Consider the following 24,913-nt stretch of genomic DNA (forward strand, 5'->3'; position numbering starts at 1 on the left):
AATGATCATGGGAAAGGGGGAAATGAGAGACCAACAGATAAGCAGCAATTGTTAACACTATGTAGAGTAGGCTCGGTATAGCAGTAAGTTCCCTGAGGGGAGAGCTACCTTGCAAACTGCATTCTTTCCCCACCCACTAGAGATACAGTTGCTAGAAAACTGGACCCTCCCCCTAGGGAGGGACACCTGGTCATTAATAGTCTGGGAACCTTCCTATAGCCAATCGATTCAAAATGTAGCACCTTGACCAATAGATGCTTGCCAGGCAGGAATTGCCCCTGCTTTGGGCATGCTGGGATGGACCAGAATCTATAAATCACCCCACTAACCTGGGTGCTTTGGCGGTGGGTGCTGTGTAGGCCCGAGCTGCAGCTTGTAATTTTCAATAAAGAGACCCTCATGTGTTTTGCAAAAAAAAAAAAAAAAAAAGAATCGGGATTTTGGTCCTCCTGTTTGTAAGGCAACATGCTTTCACTTTCCCTATGGTTTAAGGCATAAATGGAGGAATAAGAAACAGCAAAAACCCTGGAGGTTGGGCTGGAACACTGAGTGGCATTGCAGTTAGCATACAACCTTGCCTGTGACTGTGCCAAGTTACACAACCACGCCCTCATGAGGCCCTATTGCTCACTGTAGGATCAGAACATACACAGCAGTGACTTTGTAAGATAGCTGAGAGGCTCACACCAGCCTCCATGGAGGCTGGTGCAGGAAAGCCAGGTCAGAATGTCCTTTTTTCTCCTGTGAGTATCTCTACTTCCCTGGCCATGCTGTCCCTGGGAGCCCGCTCAGCCACCAAGAGGCAAATCCTCCAGAGCCTTAGCTTCAACCTCATGCACATGCCAGAGCCCACCATCCACCTGGGCTTCGAGCAACTGGTCCGATCGCTGAATGTGTGCCACAAAGACCGGGACTTGTGGGTGGGCAGTGTCCTCTTCATGAGGAAGGAGCTGCAGCTGCAGGCCGGTGTTCTGCGCAGGGCCAAGAGGCTTTATGGAACAAATGTCTTTTCTGAAGACTTCTCAAACACTGTCACCTCTCAGGCCAGGATCAACAGTTATGTGGAGAAGGAGACCAGAGGGAAGGTGGGGGATGTCATCCAAGACCTTGACTCTCAGACAGCCATGGTCCTGGTGAACCACATCTTCTTTAAAGGTGAGGATGTTTTTCTCTTCCCTTCATTTCTTTTTGCCCTCTCTCCTTCCTTCTTTATTTACATGAGTGTTTGTTGTTTCTTGAGTCAGGGTCTTATGTATTCCAAGAGGGTCTCCATCATGCTATGTAGCTGAAGATGACCTTGAACTTTTGATTCTCCTGCCTCCACCTCCTTAGAGCTGGGATTATAGGTGTGTTCGCCACACCCTATTGATGCAGTGGGGAGTGAACCCAGGGATTTGCTACCAACAGAGACACAACCCCAACACACCCTTGATTTACATTTTTTTTTTGGTGTTGTGTAGTCAAGGAAACAGGTGTGTAAAACAAGCCCTAGACAGCAGGGTGTGCCTGAGTTCTCCTCAGCTTTGCAAGTAGCTACCTGTACACCCTTAATTGTCTTCTACTCCTTCTCTCCAGCTGCCATTCATTAGTTAACACGGGGCCTTGTTCATCTCTGTGTTAGCATGAACCAAGGGCCTATCCTAGAGGTCTGGCTGACGATGCACTCAGCCAGGTAGCCTCCCAAAACATCCTCTGGGACTCTTTAAGAGAAAAGAGCTTGCAATTGGCCACCAGCAGCTGTCTGACTTTCCCCAGCAAACTCCATAGCAGTGACACAAGGGTCCCTGACTGGTCAGTTTATAAAACCATCCCAATGGTGAGAACAGTTTCAAAGGTTTGGAAAGTGTGCCCAAGCTGGTTTGTCCCTCACATATGTCTAGACTTTTACTGTACATAAGGACATTGTAACAAGTGGCACCACTCTGGAGCCCAGTGAGCATCAGCATTGAAGCTACATGGCTCTGAGCATGGCTTCTACCTCTGCCCCTCTCTTGTTCCACAGTCCTAAGTGTGTTCCTGTACAAGATCTGCCAAGGACTAAGTGCCCATTCTGTGCTAGGCTATGCCGCTTGGCTGGCCGATCACTGAGCACACACAGCCTCACAGGGCTGTGCCTGAAGCCGAGTCTTCAGAGCTGTATGTGCCACTGTGCTGTGGTCCCCTCCCTCCTCTCCTGCCTTTCTATTGTGCTTTTTTCCCTCCATCCATCCTCCCATTTACCCAACCACCAGTTCATCCATCCTTTCATCCACACACCCATTTCTCTATTTCCCAATTCAATCCACCCATTTATCTAGCCCTTTACCCACACATCCTCCAAACACAGGAAAACAGGTTTATTTAGAATGAAAGTTCATGCACACAGCATAAGACCATAAGTCAGTGCCTTTGGTCGCTGACATCTTCACCAAAGCTGTGCTGGGTTGGAAGTATAGACAAGCTGGTGGCTATCACATATCTCTGTCTTGAGCAGTGGTTCTCAACCTCTGGGTCATGACACTTCCTCTGGGTTTGCATATTAGATATCCTGTATATCAGATATTTACATTACAATTTGTAACGGTAGCAAAATCCATGAAGTGGCAGCAAAATAATCTTACAGTTGGAACTCACCACAACATGAGGAACTGTGTTAAAGGTCGCAGCGTTAGGAAGGTTGAGAGCCACCGCTCTCATCCTTTGCTGTTCACAAGGACAGTGAATTAAAAGGACACTATTCTAAAGTTAAAATGACAGATTTCAGCTGCTTTCTGTAATTTCACAACACATTTTCCTCCTCAGAAGAACACCCCCCCCAAGAAAAGGAGCTTTCCCCCACTCCTGTCCTTCCCCCTGGAGGCTCTATGTCTCTGCAACTTGCCTATTTAGACATTTCTAATAAAGTAAATGAAACAATAGGTGTGCTCAAGTTTCATCTGTATTGTCTGGCACCCCACTCAGTCATTTTCTCTTTTCTGCACTTTCCCTTTATTTTCTAGTCTTTGTTCTTATTACTTATTTGCCACTGGGAATAGAAGCCAGGACCTTGCTCTTTGCAGGCACAGATCCAAACACAGGAGCTAACTTCCTGCCCTCACTCACTATAGCTGAAACAAATACTGTTATGTTGACTATGCAACAGTCAGTACATCTGTGTGTCAGATTATGGGTATTGGGACTGATGCTACTTTCACTACTCTGAAGGTTCTTGTGAACATTTAGTGAACGTGCATTTTGTGTAGATGTAATTTTGAGCCTTTCGAATGGGCACCCAGGAGAGAGACTGCTGGCCCACGTGATAATCCATTCTCAACTGTTAAGGAGTTAGGAGCTATGCCCACAGGCATCCAGTCTTTTTCATATTCTCAATATTTTTTTTTCTAAATTTCAGTTTATTTGTGTGTGTGTCTATTTCATAAGACAACATACAGAACTGGTTCTGTTCTTACATCACCAGAGATTGAACTCATGTTACCAGGTTTGGCTGGCAGCATCTTCATCGACTGAGCCATTTCACCATCCCTAGTATTTCTTATTGTCTGTCTTTGTGATGACAGCCATGGTGCTGGGCAGTGGTAACTCATTATCATTATCGTTTTCCTCTGTATTCCCTAATGACTAATGGCGTTTACCATCTTTCCTTGGGCTTATTGTCTCTATAAATACTATATCCCTGGACAGTACAATTTTAAGTTGGTTCTCTCGGTCTCCACTTTTAGCTACAGAGCTGCATGTATTCATATTGATATGGTATACGGGTGTCATTTCACTATATTTTCTGTATATTCTGTGTGCTTTTCTGCCTCGATGTCTCCATATTGCCATCTAGTGTGTCAAAATATTTTCTACTTGAAAATTTCCTAGTTTTTAATTCCTTTTTCTTTCATCATCACTTTAGTTGTTAACATGGGGATTACAATGAACATGTCATTGTAATGTAGTTTGTGTTAATATCAATCATTATTCCAACAGTTATAAACATTTTTCTCAGTAGTTACATTTACTCATGTCACTTTGATATCATTACCATATATTTCTACACATGCATGCCCACCAATACAGATTTGTTATGATCAATTTATTTTGTTTTAATTATGTTATGATCAAGTTATTTATGCATATGAGTGTTTTGTCTCTATGTATGTAGGCCACATGTGTGCCATGCCTGTAGAAGCCAGAAGTGGGTGTCAGATCCCCCAGAACTGAAGTTATATTCAGTTGTGAGCTGTCACGTATGTGCTGGGATGGAAGTTGGGTCCTCTGCAGGAGTAATCAGTGTTCTTAACAGCTGAGCCATCTCTCCAGCCTCATAATCACTTTACAGGATGCCTTTTCCCTGAAGATAACATAACAGAAAAACCTCATGCTCTCCTGCTTTAGATTTCTTCTGTGTTTCTAAAGCTTGAAGGTCTCACTCTTCAATCAAGAATTTGCATTCTTTATCAAACTGGCCTTGAACTTGCAGTGATCCTCCTGCCTCTGCCCACAAGTGCTGGAATTATAAGTGTGTACCACCATAGCCACCTCCAAAATACTTACATTGTTTTTCATGTTTAACAGCATAATTTCCTTAGCAAAGGTCTATTATTTGTATGAATCCATGTTACTGTCTTGTTCCAATCTGAGAGGTTCCAGTAACACTGGTAAAATATCATTTGTTTTTGTTTCATCCAACCACTGTTCAATCCTTATATTTTCTGGTAAGAAAATCATCTATCTGTTAACCTTACTGAAGCCACCTGAATTGTGACATTTCTCGGGAAGTTTTTTCTTTGCCTTTTGACTGATTATGGTATGTCTAAGTATGGAACTTGCTAACTGTATCAGAAGGTTCTTATAAACTGAGTGTTGGGAACGTCTAAATGTTACTTCTTCCCATAACCACTGTCTCTTTATTTCTTCCTCTCGTCTCCTTTTGGGAGTCCCGTGGTGTGTGGATTGCTGTGCTTGATGGTGTATCACAGGTGTTTGGTGTGTTGTTCATTTTCCTCCATCTTCTTTCTCAGTGTTCCTCATATTACAGACGTAACCACCACATTTTCTAGCTCAGTGGTTAGCATCTTCCGTAAGCTCTAATCTGCTGTCGAGTCTTTCTAGTGACATCTTCATTTCCGTGATTTTTCAACTCTAGACTATACATGATGACTTCAAATCATTTCTCTCATTGCAGGTAGATGCTTACTTAAATAGAGTTTCCTTTAGCTCTTGGAGCATGTTCAGAACACCTGCTTTGAGGCCATCTCTTCTTTTCCATAGCGAAACTTTTATTAACTGCTCCCCACCCCTTAAAGATCGGGTATACTTTCTTGTTTCTTTTTATACTTGGTTTTTTGTTTGTTTTCTTTAAAATATTTTATTATTTATTTTTAGTTATGTGTACGCACGTGTGTACCTTGTGATAAGTATTTATACACAGTGTAAGTTGCCTATAGAGTCCAGAAGAGGACATTGGATCTCCTGGAACTGGAGCTGCAGGCGGATGTAATTTGGGAGCCGAACTGGGTCCTCTGAAGGAGGAGTGAGTGCTCTTAACCTCAGAGCCATCTCTCTAGCCCATTTGTATGTTTTCAGCCCAACATTGTAAATAATGTAAGTTAATTCCCCCCATCTAGAGGGTTTGTCCTTTGTGGTCATTGTGGTAATTGTTTCCTGCTTCTTCTGGATGAATTCTGAAAAGTCGCAGATGTCTTTTTGGCTGGAAGATCTCCCAGTCTTTGCATAGGATGCTGGAGACATATTGTAACTTGCCATCTCTATGGCTAAATTGTCTATAATTTTGTCTATAAGGAAAAGCAGTCTCTAATTTTGACTCACCCTTCATTTTCTGTTTGCACACCCCAAGACCAGCTGGCAGCAAGAAGTCTGAAATGCCCAGATATTTCCCAAGCTGCCTATAGCTTTACTCATCTGTGGGGCCTCTTTGTGTCTGAGATATGCTGGAAGTTTCCAAACCTCCTGTACACACTTGATTCTTTAGACATCTATTTGTTTATATCTCTGTTGTCTTATCTGTTATCCCCCCTTCAGACAGCCAAGAAGTGAGGACCGTTGTCTGTAACTGAATTTGAAATACACTCCCACACCCCCAGGGAAAGGGCATTAGGCACCAAGGATGCCTCAATCAGTTGTGTGAGGGGGGTCTTTGGAGAGCCCATGCAAGTCACACCGAGACAGTTTTGGGGAGAATGAGACATTGAAAGCACCCCTCCCCCCAGTTCTGTTCCTCTCCCACTGTTTGCGCTAATGCAGTCTACAATACTTCTAGTCACTGCTGAGCTGGAGACTAAAAGAAGAGACTAGTGCCAGTAAGGGTGTCACAGAGTTGGCCATTGGCATAAAGATTCGGCCATACGTCTTGAATGACCTCTGCTTGTGTCACCACAGCTGACTGGCACCATGTCTAGGGAAAGGTGGTTATATAGAAGGATTTACTCTTATCATTTAACTGACAGGACCTTCCTCCTCTCCTCTCGGTTAGTCCTCTTAATCTCTGTGGTTAGTGGCATCTCAACTGTTAAGTGCTGCCTGAGGTGTTTCAGAGTTCCGCCTGCCACTGTCTTGGCAAATGTCCCCAGGGAACTGATATTTGCCTTGGCCGAGCTCCAAGTCAGATTAGATACTGACGGCTTTTATAAGTCATTGTTTTGGTATTTCAGGAAGCAGATCAGACAAAGGCAATTCTTTGGGGATGAATGAGTCTGTGGCTGTTGATGTTTTGAGGTACCTTCATAGTGTATGTGACAGTGTGTGTGAGCAGAGGTGTGTGGTATATTTGTGTGTATGCAAGTGCATGTGTGTTATGTGGGGGTGTGGTATATGGAGTATATTTGTGTGTGGATTTCTGTGTGTGATATGTGGTATGTATATGTGTATGGTATAAAGGGTGTATTTGTTATGTATATATGGGTGTGGTGTGGATGTGTGTGGTGCATGTGTTTCCGTCTTTGTGTTCATGTGTGCATGTGTGTGTGTGGACGGAGTGTATGGTGTGGTATGATGTGGTGTATAGGGTGTTTGTATAGTATGGGGTGTTTGTGGTATGGTGTGTATGTGGAATGTATTGTTATATGTGTGTGTGTGGTATGTATGTGAGTGTGTGTGTGAGTGTGTGTGTGTGTGTGTGTGTGTGTGTGTGTGTGTGTGTACGTGAGTGGGTATGGGGATTTAAGTCTGGGCCTCACAATGTTAGTCATGGTTGTGTTTTTGGAGACTCGAGTTTCCAGAGGTCCTTATCTCCCTGCTCTGCCTGTCTTTGTCTGGCAGGATGCAGGGATGTAAAGCCCCCTCTTCTTTTGCACTGACCTAAGCCCTCTCATTTTTCTCCATGCTAGCCAACTGGACACAGCCCTTCAGCGCTGCAAACAGAAACAAGAGCTTCCCATTCCTCCTGAGCAAGGGTGGCACTGTGCCTGTCCCCATGATGCACCAGACAGAGTTGTTTGCTTTCGTAGTGGACAGAGAGCTGGGCTGCACCATGCTGCAGATGGACTACAGGGGCGATGCCGTGGCTTTCTTCATCCTCCCTGGCAAGGGCAAGGGCAAGATGTGGCAGCTGGAGAAGAGTCTGTCAGCCAGGAGGCTGAGAAATTAGAGCCTCTCACTCCAGAAAAGGTAGGCACTGCTCTCCCTTTGCTAGGAGCTGTTCATCCAAAGATGGGTTGGTGGAGGGCTGGTATGTGTAAGCAGCCATTCAGGTGTAAGTCCCGTGTGTCTCTACTGCCTGTGGGATGGTGAGTGTGGTAATGTGTGCAAGCAGCACCATACGAATGTCGCCATCACCTAGTACAACAGTGTCAACAACAATCTTTTCCTTCCGTCTCCACGGATGGAAACAGGCTCCTTGAGGGTAAGTGGATGTGTTAGTTACTTTTCTGTCACCGTGACAAAACACAATGACGAAAGGCAACTTGAGGAAGAAAGAATACTTTGACTTAAGGTTGCAGAGGGATAACAGTTTATCTTGGTGGGGAGCCATGGCAGCAAATGGTAGGCATGGCGACAGGTGCAGGGTGCTCAGGGATTATATCTTCAACCTTAAGCATGAAGTCTACTCTCTACTCACCCATCAATCACAACAGAGAACCACCCTTAGTAATTCAGCTCTCCCTCCCCTTGAGCCTCACAAAAGGAAACCCCAAACAGTAATTGGAGCCTTTGGATATCCCCTCTCATGGGACCCACTACCAATCACAGAGAGGCAAAGCTTTAAATGCTCGAAGCCCACCCCACAGTGGTGTATTTCCTCCAGCAAGGCTGTACTTCCTGATAAACTTTCTAAGCACGACGCCAATTGCCCAAGTGTTCTTATGCCTGGGCCTGTGGAGGACATTTCTCATTCATACCACCACAGTGAATCACCCAAGGCTGCACACGCAAAGCTGTTACGCCCCAGGGGAGAGTTCACTCTGGACGGCAAGGTGATATTGAGTTCCATGAAATTAGTTTTGTGCAAGTAAGCAAGCCAACCAACTGAAGTCCTGGTGTTCACTTGCAGAATGAGGGTCACAGTGTTACTGCATCACTGAAATAAGAGGTTGCTGAAGCAGCCTTACTATTTAGAAAGTGGTAGGGAGTGACTGGGAGGTATGAAATGCCTAATAAACTCCAGGGAACAGCAATGTTAGCTCTGTAGAAGCAATGGAGAGTATGAGGACATTAATCCAATGATACAGATTATTTCTTTCTGGTCTCTTTGCATGATTTCCTTGACATCTTCCTCATCCCCAGAGATGGACTTTCTCTGGTGGGAGGCTCCTTAACATAGCAGGCTGGTGCTTTGGGGCGAGGATCTGGGGACTCCTCTGGAAAGTCACTAGCAGTGCTAGAGAAAGCAGACTCTCCAAAAATGTCACATGGAAGCAGAAATGGAGATATTTTAACCCCATCTTTTCCTTTTCCATTCTCCATAGGTAGATCAAAGTGTTCATCCCCAAATTTTCCATTTCTGCTTCCTACAGCCTGGAAACTATCTTGCCCAAAATGGGGATCTGAGATGCCTTTAACGCAAATGCTGACTTTTCCAGGATTACAAAGACACACTTCCTGCAGGTTTCTGAATTGAGTGGATGGGGATGTTTGTAAGACAGTCCATGCTGGAAGAGACAGATTACAAAGAGCTCTCATCTTCCTGAGAAGGTGACAGGCTGTGTAGGGGGAGGTGTTTATTGGCTAAAGGAAAAGCCAAGCCCCAAGGTTGCCAGGCCTGGGCCACTACAATCTGACTCATGGATACTCATAATTCTTCTTCAAGCAAATAATCTGGACTTCTTTGAAAGGCAGATCTACTCTTAGAAAGCAACATCGTTGCCACACACCTGCAGGGGAAGAGCAAATGGGCGTCCAGCATCTTTTCCTTCCCAGCTATGAATGAATCCTCAAGCAGATGTATGGCAGGCACTTCCCGGGAAGGTGTCCTTTGTACCTTAGATGTGTCCCATCGAGCAGGAGTTCAACGGATTCCTAAGGAGAGGCAAAAAGAATGGGTGGAGACAAGAGACACAAAGAATGAGAGCAAGTCTATAATCTGATCCAGCTCTCATTTATTTGAAATTTTTTACACAACTATATAGGGAGAAGGCAGGAAGGGAAAATGTGCCAGCAAAATAGTTTACAAAAGATAACAGGGTGCTTGATTATGATGCAGAATACCACAAGAATGTTTACTAAAAGAGATACTACAAGAATGTCAGCTAAGATATCTCAAAATGTCTAGCCTGACGAACAGATGTCTCATAACTTCTGTAAACATAAATCTCTCACCCACGACCTTGTTGCAGCTGTTGGTAACTTTCTACTAGCTGGCCTTGGCTCCTGGTATCTCCCCCCTTTCTCAAATAATTTAAGAGGCTAGCATGTAGGTTATGAATATGAGATCTTTTGAAGACAGTAGGCATTTAACCAAAGGGGGGAAATAGTGACCTGATCCTCACAAGGTGTTTTGCAGGCCTTTTTGGGTGTCTTTTTTAGGGAGGACAGGAAGACCCCATCAACACCTGAGGGCATCCTCAGCAGGTTGTGGTTAGGGGTAATCAGACACCAACCTCTATGCAATCAGGTTTGCTTCTTGGGGAACTCAGAAGTGGGCAATTGGTTCCTTCCCCCTCGGTACCTTGTCCTATACCCCTGTGGTGCCCATGCCACATCAGGCAAGCATTTATCTGAGTTTCATTCTGTTCTCATGAGAGCCAAATGCAAACAATCAAGACCCATGTGATAGACTATTACCAGTCTTCCTTGGGCTCAGATAAGCCTCAGTCAGCCAAATCAAGTCTGTGATAATGAACTTGTATGGGTTTAGATGCCAGGGAGTCAATTTGCTGTTTTACAAAGCTAGTAAGTCTTTTAATGGCCCATGCGCCAAAAGATATGAAGAGAAGGAAGCCTACTGTGGGTCCAAAGATTGAAAGGAAGAGAGTGGTAAGCCAGGGAGAGGTTGAAAACCAATTATGAAACCAACTTTCCTCTTGTTCTCTCTGTCTTTTTCTCCTTTCTAAGCCCTCTCTAACTTTAGCCATGCAGTCTTTCACAACCCCACAATAGTCCATGTAAAAACAACATTCTTCCTTGAGGGCAGCACATAAGCAGTCATCTTGACTGGAGAGGTCTTCTTTGACATCATTATCATTGTCAGGAGAAAACTCCTCATCCATTTGTCACACCAGGCATTCCAGTAGCCATCAATCTGCATCATTTTCCTGCGAAAAAACACAGACAGATCCTCGTCCCCATATGAGTAGAGGGTGAGGTCCATGCCATTGATTTGTTAAAGGATTCCTCCACTTCACTTTAGCAAAAGTTTTTTGTTGTTGTTGTTTTGTTGTTTGTTTGTTTGTTTCTGTATGCCAAAATCTATCTGCTGAAGATTTACCATACTTATCCAAATTTTTTAAAACTTCATAATGAAAAGAACATGATTAAGATGATTCTTAGGTGTCCAGGGGAGTGGCTCCCCCTTCTTTGTTTTTTTTGCAAGTAAATCTTAATTATTCAGTGGGCATGCTCTAGCATGCCTTGTCCTTGAGGATTGTAAGGTATTCCAGTTATATGAGAAACTTGAAACTGTTGACAAAATCTTTTAAAAGTTTTGCTAGTATATCCTGTTCCATTGTCAGTTTTTAAATTGCTTAGGAACTCCTAGAACATTAAAAGCCTATAGACAATGAGCAATAACATTTTTTTTTTGCAGCTTCTCCTGTTTGAGGAGTGGCAAAAATAAATCCAGAATAGGTATAAATGCAAACATGTACATATTTTAATTTTCCAAATTCAGGAATATGAGTAATAGCCATTTGCCAAATCTGATTTGGAATCAGTCCTTTAAGATTGACTCCCAAATGAAGAACAGGCTGAAATTGAGGACAAGTACTGCAAGCCTTGACTATACTATGGGCCTGTTCCTTAGTCAACCCATATTTAAGTCTCAAGGTTTGACTATTAAGATGATACATGTTATGGGCATCCTGGGCTCTTTTTAATTGTAAGCAATAAACTTTGGTGGCTTTATCTGCCAATGCATTTCCTTCAGACAGAGGTCCTGGCAAATTAAAATGAGCCCTCAAATATCCTATAAAAAAAAGGAAATTTTTTTCTTGTATCAAATTTTGAATTTTTAAAAATGAAATTTCAGCAGGAGACGATGTCTGAATTTGACCTGCAGTCTCTAACCTAGGCAAAGACTGAGCTACATATGCACTATCTGTAAAAATGTTCAAAGATTGCTTATTAAAACTTTGAAACATAGCCAATATTGCAGATAACTCTGCTATTTGTGCAGATGTGCTAGACACTTGAAAAGACATTGTTTTTCTTTCATAAGCATAGGCAGCAACACCAGATAATGAATCATCACTAAATACCATTAAAGTATCAACAGTTGGGCTAAGTTTTGTTTTAAATGGAAAAACTATAGGTTGCACCTATAAAAACTGAATTAATTTGAATTCTTGTAGCTCAACAGGTTGGACTCTGTCATGATAAGCTTACATATGTTAAAATGCTATATTTATCAGATATCTGGAAAGTCTGAGAGGCAGCATATTTGAGTTGCTCTTTGTCTACCTTTATCATCTGCTCTAAACTGCATCCTATAAAACAGGATGTTATACTCTCTAATTTTGGCATATTTTTTGAATATATGTTTTAGAACCAAATTTTAGGTAGATCTATATAGGCAAACTTTATGGTTACCCATTTAAATTTAACCTTAAAAAAAAAAAAAAACCTAAACAAAGAGACTAGGTAAAACTCAATCTTGTACTCAACTATAATCTTTAACATAACTTTAAATCTGTTCTTTTTAAACTAAAATCAATGCAAAACTTTTAATTAAATATAATTTATAAAGGGGCTAGCAAATCTTATTAATTCTATCATGTTGTATTAAAACTTAACAGCAAAAAATTAAAGGACAAACGTTTGATTTAGTATTAAACAGAGAACTAAATTTAGCCTGCAGCCCTCAGCAAAAATGAACTATTCTGGCCATACCAAATCTATAGGCCAGAAAGAAACAACATTAAATCATTTATTTAGGTACTGGCAGCCAGACATATATTTTATATAATGGTTAACAATGATCTGAATATAACCCTGCATAACCCTGGGCTAACATGGAGCTGTAGACTTTTTTTCCTGTAAAGAGCATAAACAAACATTTTGCATTGAAGAATCTTCAGCCTTTTTAAATGAAGAACAAGATATTTTATAGGTTTTTTTTTTTACATGATATATTGTAAAACTACAGTTTTTGTTTAATTGGCTTAAACAGCATGGCTTGGTTTTACTTTGTAAAATTAATAAAATAAATACCAAGGTCTTTTGACCCCCCCCCCAAAGGGTTGAGAAACTGTTTTCAAGTTTTTTGTTAGACTGTCCAAGGGTTATTATTTTAAAATACCTGATAATTTAACTCTGATGGTCCAGGACCAAACTCAGAGGTGTTGATTTAAACTGTCTCATGTCCAAAAATATTAATATCATCAGTCAGATTTTAAAATATCGTCAGTTCAAGTCTACAGATAAACACATAAACACATAGAGACAAAGCTAAGGAACATAGAAATCCTACATTGTCACCTTGGAGTAACCACAATACCCAGATACCAGGACTTGACCGGCCCCTACCAGACACAAGTCCAGAAGGAGTAGACCCCTCATGGGCCTGCTCCACAGCTTCCAGATGGAGAGGGGGCTCTAGCAGCCCTCTTTTCACACAGTATATGGTCCCAGTGACCCTCTCTCCTGGTCCCAAAAGGAGTAGAGTCTTTATAGGCACCTTCCCCAGGAATTGGAGCATCCCCCAGTTTTTCTTGACCAGATTGGAAACTCTCCAAGTTTCCCCAGACCTCGAGAGCAAACCAAAACCAAAAACCAAAACAGACAGCCAGCAGACAAAAACAAAACACAGAGACAAAGACAAAAAACAACTGAAGTACCTGCTTTTTAAACATTTAAATATTTTTTAAAACCTGTTTTTGTAATATTAAAGCATCCTCTTTAGGAGTGAAATCATAAAGCATACTGATAATTTCAAAAGTCAAAACCAGACATTAAAATTTCTCTCAGAGAACAGTTATCTCTTCCTGCAGTGATCCTGTGCCACCCACACATAGCAGGGAAAGCCACTGGGGCAGAGCGTGCAGGAGGCCAGTCTGAATTATGAGACCTGGCAGCTTTTTTTTCTGACTCTATTTTATACTCATTATCTAGAGCTTGTCTCTTAAATTATTTTCTGCTCTCAAATTATACAAATTTGTTTGAGCTCCTTTATGAACATTTGAAATAACCTTAGAAGTACTTTTTTTTTTTTCCTGCCTGTTTGGCTGCTCTAATTTTTCAAGTAACTCTTTAGCTTGTGAGATTCCTTTTTCTTGACCCTCACTCCTCATGTCTTGAGGGACTCCTTGAGACCCTGTAAGAATAAGTCATGCTTACTCGTTCTTGTCCCATAATTCATCGTTCTGATTTACCTCAATGGATCAGACTCACAGATGGGCGGCTCTGTGGAGAGCTCAATGCATGATCTTCAATCACTTCCCCTGTGGAAGCATGAGATCCTATGAAGGGGGGGCACAAAGAATGACGTTCAATTCACTCCCTGTGCCTCAGATTCTTGTTGGGTGCCAAGATGCCCCATCCAGCAGGAGTTCAACCAGTTCCTAAGGAGGGGCAAAATGAATAGGGTGAAGACAAGAGACACGAAGAATGAGAGCAAGTCTATCATCTGATCTAGCTCTCATTTATTTGAAAATTTTCACACAACTTTATAGGGAGAAGGCAGGAAGGGAAAATGTGTCAGCAAATTAGTTTACAAAAGATAACAGGGTGCTTGATGATGCAAAATACCGCAAGAATGTTTACTGAAAGAGATACTACAAGAATGTCAGATAAGATATCTCAAAATGTCTAGCCTGACGAACAGATGTCTCATAAGTTCTGGAAACATAAATCTCTCACCCATGACCTTGTTGCAGCTGTTGGTAACTTTCCACTAGCTGACCTTGGCTCCTGGCAGATGGTGGTGGTCTTATACAGCAGGTGAACATCTGCATTGAACCCGTGGATAGAAAAGGATTTGAGGTGCTCAAAATGTTTGTCCTTAGTGATAGCTGAACTCCCAGTTACCAGTGAGCATGCTGCCTCTGATAAGAAGCTACCAAAAAAATCGCTGTCAAGATTTCCATTTATAACCCGTTACCTTTCTGTGAGTATATAACAATTGTTTAAAATGTTCTCTGGGCACAATAGGGATGGTAGCTGTCAGCATCTGTTATGTGGAAATTCTGAGTCCTATTCTAGACCTGAGTTATCCTCACCAAAGTCTCTGGGCAGCCTGAAAGGCTTGTAGTTGGCCCCCTGTGCACATGAAAAACCAAGAGGCTGGGGTCACCACTTCACTGGCTAAGATCTCCTCTCATGTGCCCCCTCGGCAGGCAAGTGGGAGAAGCCATTCAAGCCAAAGCTCACTGGGGAAGCTGACTTCCATGTGGACAAGTCCACCATGGTGAAGGTGCCCATTATGAACTGCCTGGGCATGTTTGATGTGCATCACTGGGACACTCTGTCCAGATGGGTGCTGCTGTTAAATTACCTGGGCAACACCACTGCCATCTTCATCCTGCCTGATGAGGGCAAGATGCAGCACCTGGAGCAAATGCTCACCAAGGAACACATTTGCAAGTTCCTGCTAAATAGGCACACAAGGTGAGTCCACAGACAGATGCTGTCCCCTGAGTGTCCCAAAGAACAGAAAGCTCTTGTAGGGGGGTGGCCTCTGTTGCAGGGCCACAGTTAGGTGCATAATCTTGGACTAAAATAACCCTTCAGATAGTGCCAGGCAGTGTCTGGGGAAGGACAGCACTAAGGAGGGAAGAGAAAGGCCAGACCCTGCTTTGAAGGGATTTCCATCCCCAGAGAATACAGCATATTCTAACCCAGAGCCTGGGGCTGGAACATCAGTGTACTAGCACATGTTGTGGCTGAACTGAGAATCAAGGCTTGTCTCAAACCATGGCCACAGGTAGAGAATGAAGATGGTGGCGCCGGAAGGACACTGTGTCTGAGGAACGGGACAGCAATGTTGGCACGGTGACCAGGAGACTGAACCCAGGGACCTAAAACACCAGTGTTCGTGATTGCCAGATGAGAGGAAAGACTACGGTGTGGAAATTAATTGGGACCGACCTCAGGTCACCCAGTCAATAACTGATAAAGGTCCTAGGGACCGCAGGAGCACCCATCACTCGAGATTGGCACACAGCCGCCATCCAGGACCGGGACACACAGCCTCTGGCCCAAAGTGAGGTGCCAAACTTCCAACCCAGAGCAGGGCCCTTAGTTGCCAGCTCAAAGAGGAATGCACAGCCTCTGGCCCAGAAGGGGACACACACTGCCAGCCCAGATCAGAGCGTAAAGCCTCTGGGCCAAAGCAGTGCCCTCAGCTGCCATCCCATATCCGGGTGCACAGCGTCTGGACTAGAGCGGCGCCCACAGCCACCATCCCAGACAGGGACACACAGCTTCCAGCCCAGAGTGAGGCGCCCAGCGTCCAGACCAGAGAGGAGCTCTCAGTTGCCAGCCTAGAGAGAGTGCACAGCCTCCAAACCAGAGTGGCGCCTCCAGGCGCCAACTCAACCTAGGCGCACATTCTCCAGGCCCAGAGCAAGGCACTCAGCCTCTGGCCCAGAGACTTGCTGGGCGCTCCTCTCACCTTCCCGAACAGAACTGTGCACCCCAGGATACCAGACTGAGTTTCCCTGTTGGGAGAAAACCCCACAGCTAGGGAATCAGCAGGATCTTCAAGAAGGCTGTACCTGGGAAAACAGTGTAACAACAACAACAGCTCACTAAATTCAGAAGGAGAAACCAAACAGCAGGGCAGCTGTCTTGAGAACTTCTATGGGTGAGAGGAGAGCCCTCCTGACTAACAAAGACCACAACTACTATTCAGGTCTATACACCTGAGGTGAACAGTGGCAATTCCTGAGAAACACTTGCCATACAGTGACCATACCCAAAAAGCAGAGGAGGTCTCCTTCAGGAAAAATCATCTTCTGGCCAAGAAGATTCTCCCTACCTCAGGACTCCTGGAAGCACAAAAACTAACAGCCAACACCTAAAACAGCCCAATGGCTAGAAGTCAGTGTAAAAGCTCAAAAAACAAAAGACAGAGCAATATGGCATCTCCAGAACCCAGCCATCCAGGGGTGAGCAGCCCTGGACAACCCAACTTAATAGAAAATCAAGAAGATGACCTTACATCTATGCTGTTGAAGAGGATAATAGAGGAAACAAATAAAGTATGTAAAGAATTAGAAGAAGATAAAAACAAACAAATCATGCCTATCCATAAAGAAATGGAGGAAGTTAAAGACAAGCAGATTATGGCCATCCATGAAGAAGTATGGGAAGATGCAGCCAAACAGTTTGTGGCCTTCAGAAAAGAAATAATTAAATCACCAAAAGAAATAAAAGAAACAGAGTTGAAGGAACTAAAAGAAAAACAGAAAAATACAATCAGACAGGTTAAGGAAGTAAACAAAACAACTAAAGATCTGAAGATAGAATTGGAAAAATTAAAGAAAACACAAATGGAGGAAATAATGGAGAGGAAGAATCTAGGGAAGAAAACAGGAACTACAGAGGTAAGCATAACCAACAGATTACAAGAGATGGAAGAAAGAATTTCAGGTGTAGAAGATACAATGGAAGAAATCGGTGTATCTGTCAAAGAAAATGTTAAATCCAAAAAATTCCTGAAACAGACCATTCAAGAAATCCAAGACAATATGAAAAGACAAAACCTAAGAATGACAGGAATACAGGAAAAAGAAGATTCCCTTCTCCAAGACCCAGAAAATATTTTCAACAAAATCATTGAAGAAAATTTCCCCAAGTTAAAGGAGAAGCCAATAAGAATACAAGAGGCCTTTAGAACACTGAAAAATTTTGACCAGAAAAGAAAATCGTCCTGCCACATAATAATCAAAACAATAAGTATACAGAACAAAGAAAAAATACTAAAAGCTGCAAGGGAAAAAGGCCAAGTAACATATAATGGGAAACCTATAAGAATCACACCTGACTTTTGAACAGAGACTATGAAAGCCAGAAGGGCCTGGACAGATATCATGCAGACCCTAAGAGAACACAGATGTCAGCCCAGGCTACTATAGCCAGCAAAACTCTCAGTCCTCATAGATGGAGAAAACAAGTTATTCAACCACAAAAACAAATTTCAACAATACCTACACACAAATCCAGCATGACAGAAGAGAGTGGAAGGGAAAATACAACCCAAGAAAATTAGCTACTTTCAAGAAAACAAAGGAAATAATTAACCTTACTACAGTAAAACAAAAAGCAACCAAGCACAAAGCATTATGACCACAACCAACATCAAAATCAAAGGATCTAAGAGCCACTGGTCATTCATCTCTCTCCACATCAATGGACTCAACTCTCCAATAAAAAGACACAGACTAACAGAATTGATACGTAAACAAAACCCAGCAATCTGTTGCATGCAAGAAACACACTTAAGGCACAAAGATAGACATTACCTGAGGGTAAAGGGTGGGAAGACAACCTTCCAAGCAAATGGACCCAAGAAGCAAGCAGGAGTAGCCATTCTAATATCTGATAAAATAGACTTTCAACCAAAATTAATCAAAAGAGATGGGGAAGGACACTTCATACTCATCAAGAGAAAATTCCACCAGGAAGACATCACAATCCTGAACATCTATGCCCCAAATACAAGAGCACCCACATTTGTAAAAGAAACATTGATAAAACTCAAACCACATATAGGTCCCCACACATTAATAGTGGGAGACTTCAACACCCCACCCTCAACAAAGGGCAGATCAACAAAACAGAAATTAAACAAAGAAACAATGTCTCTAACAGAGGTCATGAATCAAATGGACCTAACAGACATTTACAGAACCTTACACCCAAACACAAAAGAATTTACCTTTTTCTCAGCACCTCATGAAACCTTCTCCAAAATAGACCATATAGATGGTCACAAAGCAAGCCTCAACAGATACAAGAAGATTGAAATAATCCCTTTTATCCTGTCTGATCACCATGGAATAAAGTTGGACCTTAACAACAACAGAAATAGCAAAAGCCTACACACACATGGAACCTAAAAAACTTGTTACTAAATGACAGCTGGGTCAGGGAAGAAATAAAGAAAGAAATTAAAGTCTTCCTAGAACTCAATGAAAATGAAGACACAACATACCCAAACTTGTGGGACACAATGAAGGCAGTGCTAAGAGGAAAGTTCATAGCACTAAGTGCCTTCAAAAAGAAATTCGAGACAGTGCATTCAAGCAAGTTAATGGCTCATTTAAAAACCCTAGAAAAAGAAGAATCAGACACACCAAAAAGGAGTAGATGGTTGGAAATAATCAAACTCAGGGCTGAAATCAATCAATTAGAAACAAATAAAACAATTCAAAGAATCAATGAAACCAAGAGCTGATTCTTTGAGAAAATCAACAAGATAGACAAACCCTTAGCCAAGCTAACTAAAACGCAGAGAGACACCACCCAAATCAACAAAATCAGAAATGAAAAGGGGGACATAACTACAGACACTGAGGAAATCCAAACAACCATTAGGACTTACTTCAAAAGTCTGTATGCCACAAATTTGAAAATCAAAATGAAATGGACAATTTTCTTGATTGATTTGACTTACCAAAGCTGAATCAGGACCAGGTAAATCAATTAAATAGTCCTATATCCCCCAAGGAAATAGAAGCTGTCATCAAAAGTCTCCCATCCAAAAAAAAAAAGCCCAGCACAAGATGGTTTCAGCACAGAATTCTACCAGACCTTCAAAGAAGAGCTAACTCCAATTCTCTTCGAACTATTTCACAAGATAGAAACAGAAGAAACATTACCAAACTCATTCTATGAAACCACAGTCACCTTGGTACCTAAACCTCACAAAGACTCAACAAAGAAAGAGAATTTCAGGCCAATCTCCCTTATGAACATTGATGCTAAAATACTCAACAAAATACTTGCAAACCGAATACAAGAACACATCAAGAATATTATCCACTATGACCAAGTAGGCTTCATCCCAGGTATGCAGGGATGGTTCAATATACGGAAATCCATCGATGTGATCCACCATATTAACAAACTGAAAGAAAAAAAAACACATGATAATCTCCCTAGATGCTGAAAAAGCATTTGACAAAATCCAACATCCATTCACGTTTAAAGTATTGGAGAGATCAGGGATACAAGGCACATATCTAAACATAGTAAAGGCAATATACAACAAGCCTATATTCAACATCAAACTAAAAGGAGAGAAACTTAAAGCGATCCCACTGAAATCAGGGACAAGACAAGGCTGTCCACTCTCTCCATATCTCTTCAACATAGTGTTGGAAGTCCTTGCTAGAGCAATAAGACAGTTGAAGGAGGTCAAGGGGATACGAATTGGAAAGGAAGAAGTCAAATTATCACTATTTGCAGATGATATGATAGTATGCGTGAGTGATCCCAAAAACTCTCCCAGGGAACTCCTACAGCTGATAAACACCTTCAGCAAAGTGGCCGGATACGAAATTAACTAAAAAAAAAAAAAAAAAATCAGTAGCACTCCTGTATACAAAAGACAAAAGGACTGAAAAAGAAATTAGGGAAACAACACCCTTCACAATAAGCCACAAAGGCCATAAAGTACCTTTGTGTAACCCTAACCAAGCAAGTCACAGACTTGTATGAAAAAAATTTCAAGTCTCTAAAGAAAGAATTAGAAGAAGATATGAGAAGACGGAAAGATCTACATGCTCATGGCTTGGCAGGATTAACATAGTAAAAATGGCCATCTTACCAAAAGCAATCTACAGATTCAATGCAATGCCCATCAAATTACCAACACAATTCTTTACAGACCTGGAAAGAAAAATTCTCAACTTCATATGGAATAACAAGAAACCCAGAATTGCTAAAACAATTCTCTACAATAAAAGATCTTCTGGAGGTATCTCCATCCCTGATCTTAAGCTGTGCTATAGAGCAACAGGAATAAAAACTGAATGGTACTGGCATAGAAACAGAATGGTGGATCAATGGAACTGAACAGGAGACCCAGAAATAAACCCACACACTTATAGTCACCTGATCTTTGACAAAAATGCCAAAACCATACAATGGAAAGAAGATAGAAGATAGCATCTTCAACAAATGGTGCTGGTCCAACTGGATGTGTACATGTAGAAAAATGCAAATAAATCCATACTTATCACCCTGCACAAAACTGAAGTCCAAGTGGATCAAAGACCTTAACATAAAACTAGACACATTAAATCTATCAGAAGAAAAAGTGGGGAAGGCCCTAGAACTTATTGGCACAGGGGACAACTTCCTGAACAGAACACCAACAGCACAGGCTCTAAGAGCAACAATCAATAAATGGGACCTCATGAAACTGAAAAGCTTCTGTAAAGCAAAGAACACAGTCATCAAAACAAAACAACTGCCTAAAGATTGGGAAAGAATTTTCACTAACCCTTTATCTGGCAGAGGGCTAATATCTAGCATATATAAAGAACTAAAGAAGCTGAAAAGCAGCAAACCAAGTAATCCAATTAAAAAATGGGGAAAAGAGCTAAACAGAGAATTCTCTATAGAGGAATATTGAATGACAGAAAAACACTTAAAGAAATGCTCAACCTCATTAGCCATCAGGGAAATGCAAATCAAAACAACCCTGAGATTTCACCTTACACCCATCAGAATGGCTAAGATGAAAAACTCAAGTGACAATACATGTTGGAGAGGTTGTGGAGAAAGGGGAACCCTCCTCCACTGCTGGTGGAAATGTAAACTTGTACAACTACTCTGGAAATCAGTTTGGCACTTTCTCAGACAAATAGGAATAGCGTTTCCTCAAGATCCAACCATACCACTCCTAGGCATTTATCGAAAAGAGGCTCAAGTACACAAAAAACATTTGCTCAACCATGGTTGTATCAGCCTTTTTTGTAATAGCCAGAAGCTGGAAACAGCCCAGATGCCCCTCAACTGAAGAATGGATGCAGAAATTGTGGTTACACAAAGGTACTTTAAGGCCTTTGTGGCTTATTGTGAAGGGTGTTGTTTCCCTAATTTCTTTCTCAGTCCTTTTGTCTTTTGTATACAGGAGTGCTACTGATTTTTTTTTTTTTTTTAGTTAATTTCGTATCCGGCCACTTTGCTGAAGGTGTTTATCAGCTGTAGGAGTTCCCTGGGAGAGTTTTTGGGATCACTCACGCATACTATCATGTCATCTGCACAATACTCTACACAATGGAGTATTACTCTGCAATGAGAAATAAGGAAATCATGAAATTTACAGGTAAATGGTGGGGCCTGGAAAGGATCATCCTGAGTGAGCTGTCCCAGAAGCAGAAAGACACACACGGTATATACTCACTCATATAGACTTATAGGATAAACCTACGAAAATCTGTACATCTAAAGAAACTAATCAAGAGAGAGGACCCTGACTAAAATGCTCAATCCCTATCCCAAAAGACAAAGCGGATGGACATCAGAAGAAGAAGAAAGCAGTAAACAACCTAGGAACCTGCCGCAGAGGGCCTCTGAAAGGCTCTGCCCTTCAGACTATCAAAGCAGATGCTGAGACTTTATGACCAACTGTTGGGAAGAGTGCATGGAATCTTATGTAAGAAGTGGGAAATAGTAGGTTATGGAGAGGACATAAAACCCCACAAGGAGAGCAACAGAACCAGAAGATTTGAACACAGGGGTCTTCCGAGAGACCCATACTCCAACCAAGTACCAGGCATGGAGATAACCTAGAACCCCTGCACAGATGTAATCCATGGCAGTTTAGTGTCCAAGTGGGTTATATAGTAATGGGAACAGGGACTGCCTCTGACATGAACTGATTAGCCTGCTCTTTGATCACCTCCCCCTGAGGGGGGAGCAGTCTTACCAGGCCACAGAAGATGACAATGCAGCCACTACTGATGTGATCTGATACACTAAGATCAGAAGAAAAGAGAGGAGGACCTCCCCTATCAGTGGACTTGGGGAGGGGAATGCATGAAGAAGGGGGAGGGAGGGTAGGAACTGGAGGGGAGGAGGGAGGGCCTTTTGGGGGGATACAAAGTGAATAAAGTGTAAAAAAAAAACTGGCCACAGCTGAGGGTAGAGATCAGGTGGGAAGTTTCTAGGGGATTACAGGAGAGCTTCGTGAAACACCTTGAGCAAGGAAGAACTGCAATACAGGTTCCCAGGCAAGTTTGGAGAAGGCCCTGTTCCAGTGTGTCTCCTCAGTGTGGCTTACAAGTCTCCAGGTCCCAGCAGTCCTACAGTGAGTTCCACAGGTCAGAGAGCCTGTGCACTCTGAGACTAGGCTCTGCTGTCTGTTGGATGAAGAACCATGAGCCACATGGAATTTCCAGCAGGCCTGAGGTTAGGTGTGGGCAGACGCTACTTCCAGCAGGCCTCTGCTTAGGCCCAAGACCCATAAAAGTGTGGGAAACAAGACAAGGTTGAGACCAGGATGCGTGGCAGATTTGGTAAGACCCTATCGAGCCTTTTCTTGTCCTGTAGAAACTGAGAGCTTCACCTTCACCACGGGAGGGTTAGGGAAATGTCATCCTGCTGCATTGACCTATCTACCCTGGGATTCCTTGGCCCAAGAGAAGGAATTGGCTAAAAGCAGTAGGACACAGTGAGGAACGGTTTCATGTGAATTCCCTGAATTTGCCTGGAGGGCTTCTCAGAGGAGGTGGCACTTTAGGGGCTTCCAGGAGCTTGAACTTTGAATTCCCACTGATTTCAAGTTCCCTAATGCTAGGTGGGGACCAGGTAAAATGAAAGCACATGAGTACACTTTCAGGTGCTGCTGCTGTGGGTAGCAGCATGTTCAAGGTAAGAACCAGCCAGCAACAATTCCACAACTGGTTGGGTCTCAGCCGAACCTACAAGTCCCATGGAACTCCTTTAACTTTGACTCTTTCCTGCCCACCACAGCCAATGTGCACCTCCCCAAACTGTCCATCTATGGGACCTATAACTTGAAGAAAGTCCTAAGTCCACTGGGCATCACCCAGGTCTTCAGCAATGGGGCCGATCTCTCTGGAATCACAACTGAAGCTCCCCTGACACTCAACAAGGTGAAATTATCTGGACCATGGTGTTGTTCTGATGTCCTAGGTGTCTGTAGGGCAGCACAGGGTGTCAAGGTAGCTCAGGCACAAGGCTGCAGACAGGGTCCAGGCTGAGCTCTTTCTGAGGACTTTCAGGATTTGCTTGATGTGGTCAGATGTCAGCTGGGAGTGTCTTCTTATGCAGATGGAATTATGAGGCCTTCCCTGAAATGCTACCCCAATCCTTTAGTCTCATCATTGTTGGACTCAGTTTATATATATTCACATACAGATTTAGGCCTCTGGGGACCCCAGATAGTGTCCTGGAATCTACCATCCCTTATTTTTAGAGCTACTTGTGAACTGCCAGTTTGGAATTATGAGCTCAGCCAACCAGGCCACTGGTTCAGAGAAACTAAAGGCAGTCCAGAATGAGCAGGATGTTCTTAAGAGTCTGGACGTTGAAGATCATCTTCGGAACCCTCATCACAACATACTCATAGTTACACACTGGGAAGGGGACACTTGTGCAGAGGACATGATGTTCCCATTCTTGCGCAACTATGGGCTGCATTCAAGGCCATCAGAGATGGAATCAGGAAGGGAGAATGGAAAGGATGGACCAAGGCAGGCAAAGACTAAGAGACAGTGAGGGCCCCAAGGTGATCACCATGGAAAGGGTGGAAGAGCAGGGGGACATGGATGGAAACCTATCCCCTAGTGAAGTCCTCCCTGGATGAGTCCCCAGCCAGAAGTGGCCATCACACCACCTCCAGCTGCTCTCTGCTTCTCTCTCCATAGGCTGTGCACAAGACCGTGCTGACCCTCAATGAGAGAGGGACCGAAACTGCAGGAGCCACAGTTTTAGAAGCCATCCCCATGTCTGTGCCCCCTGACATGAGCTTTGAGAGACCATTTGCTGTCATAATATGTGATAAACACACCCAGAGCCCATTCTTTGTGGGAAAAGTGGTGAATCCCACACAATAATCACCATTTTCCGAAGCCATCTTCCCTTTTTCCAGACTGGCCCCTGTTCCCCGCAAGTGGCATTAAACACAGGCTGGCCCAGCCCATGCCTGAGTGCTACTGCAAATCCTCGACTCTGTGGTTTTTCTGTCTTTTTAGGCCCCGAGTGAGTTGTGTGTCTTGATGTCCCCTCCATCCACGCAAATAGATTGTGGGCAGAGAGCTATGGCTAAGACCTCAAACTCTGGTCCTGGAACCTTCTGCTCTCAAAAACATCTATCATATCTGGAAACCTGGAGGGTCTCAAGCTCAAAGATCCACCAAAG

At 42.9% G+C, this 24,913-nt stretch overlaps 1 pseudogene; it reads left to right on the forward strand.

Moving 5' to 3' along the window:
* The first annotated feature begins 632 nt into the window (after window positions 1–632).
* On the forward strand, window positions 633–24,624 carry LOC132655446 (serpin A9-like; annotated as a pseudogene).
* The last annotated feature ends 289 nt before the right edge of the window (window positions 24,625–24,913 follow it).

This window comes from Meriones unguiculatus, chromosome 7 (assembly GCF_030254825.1).
Source record: "Meriones unguiculatus strain TT.TT164.6M chromosome 7, Bangor_MerUng_6.1, whole genome shotgun sequence".
Taxonomy (NCBI): Eukaryota; Metazoa; Chordata; class Mammalia; order Rodentia; family Muridae; genus Meriones; species Meriones unguiculatus.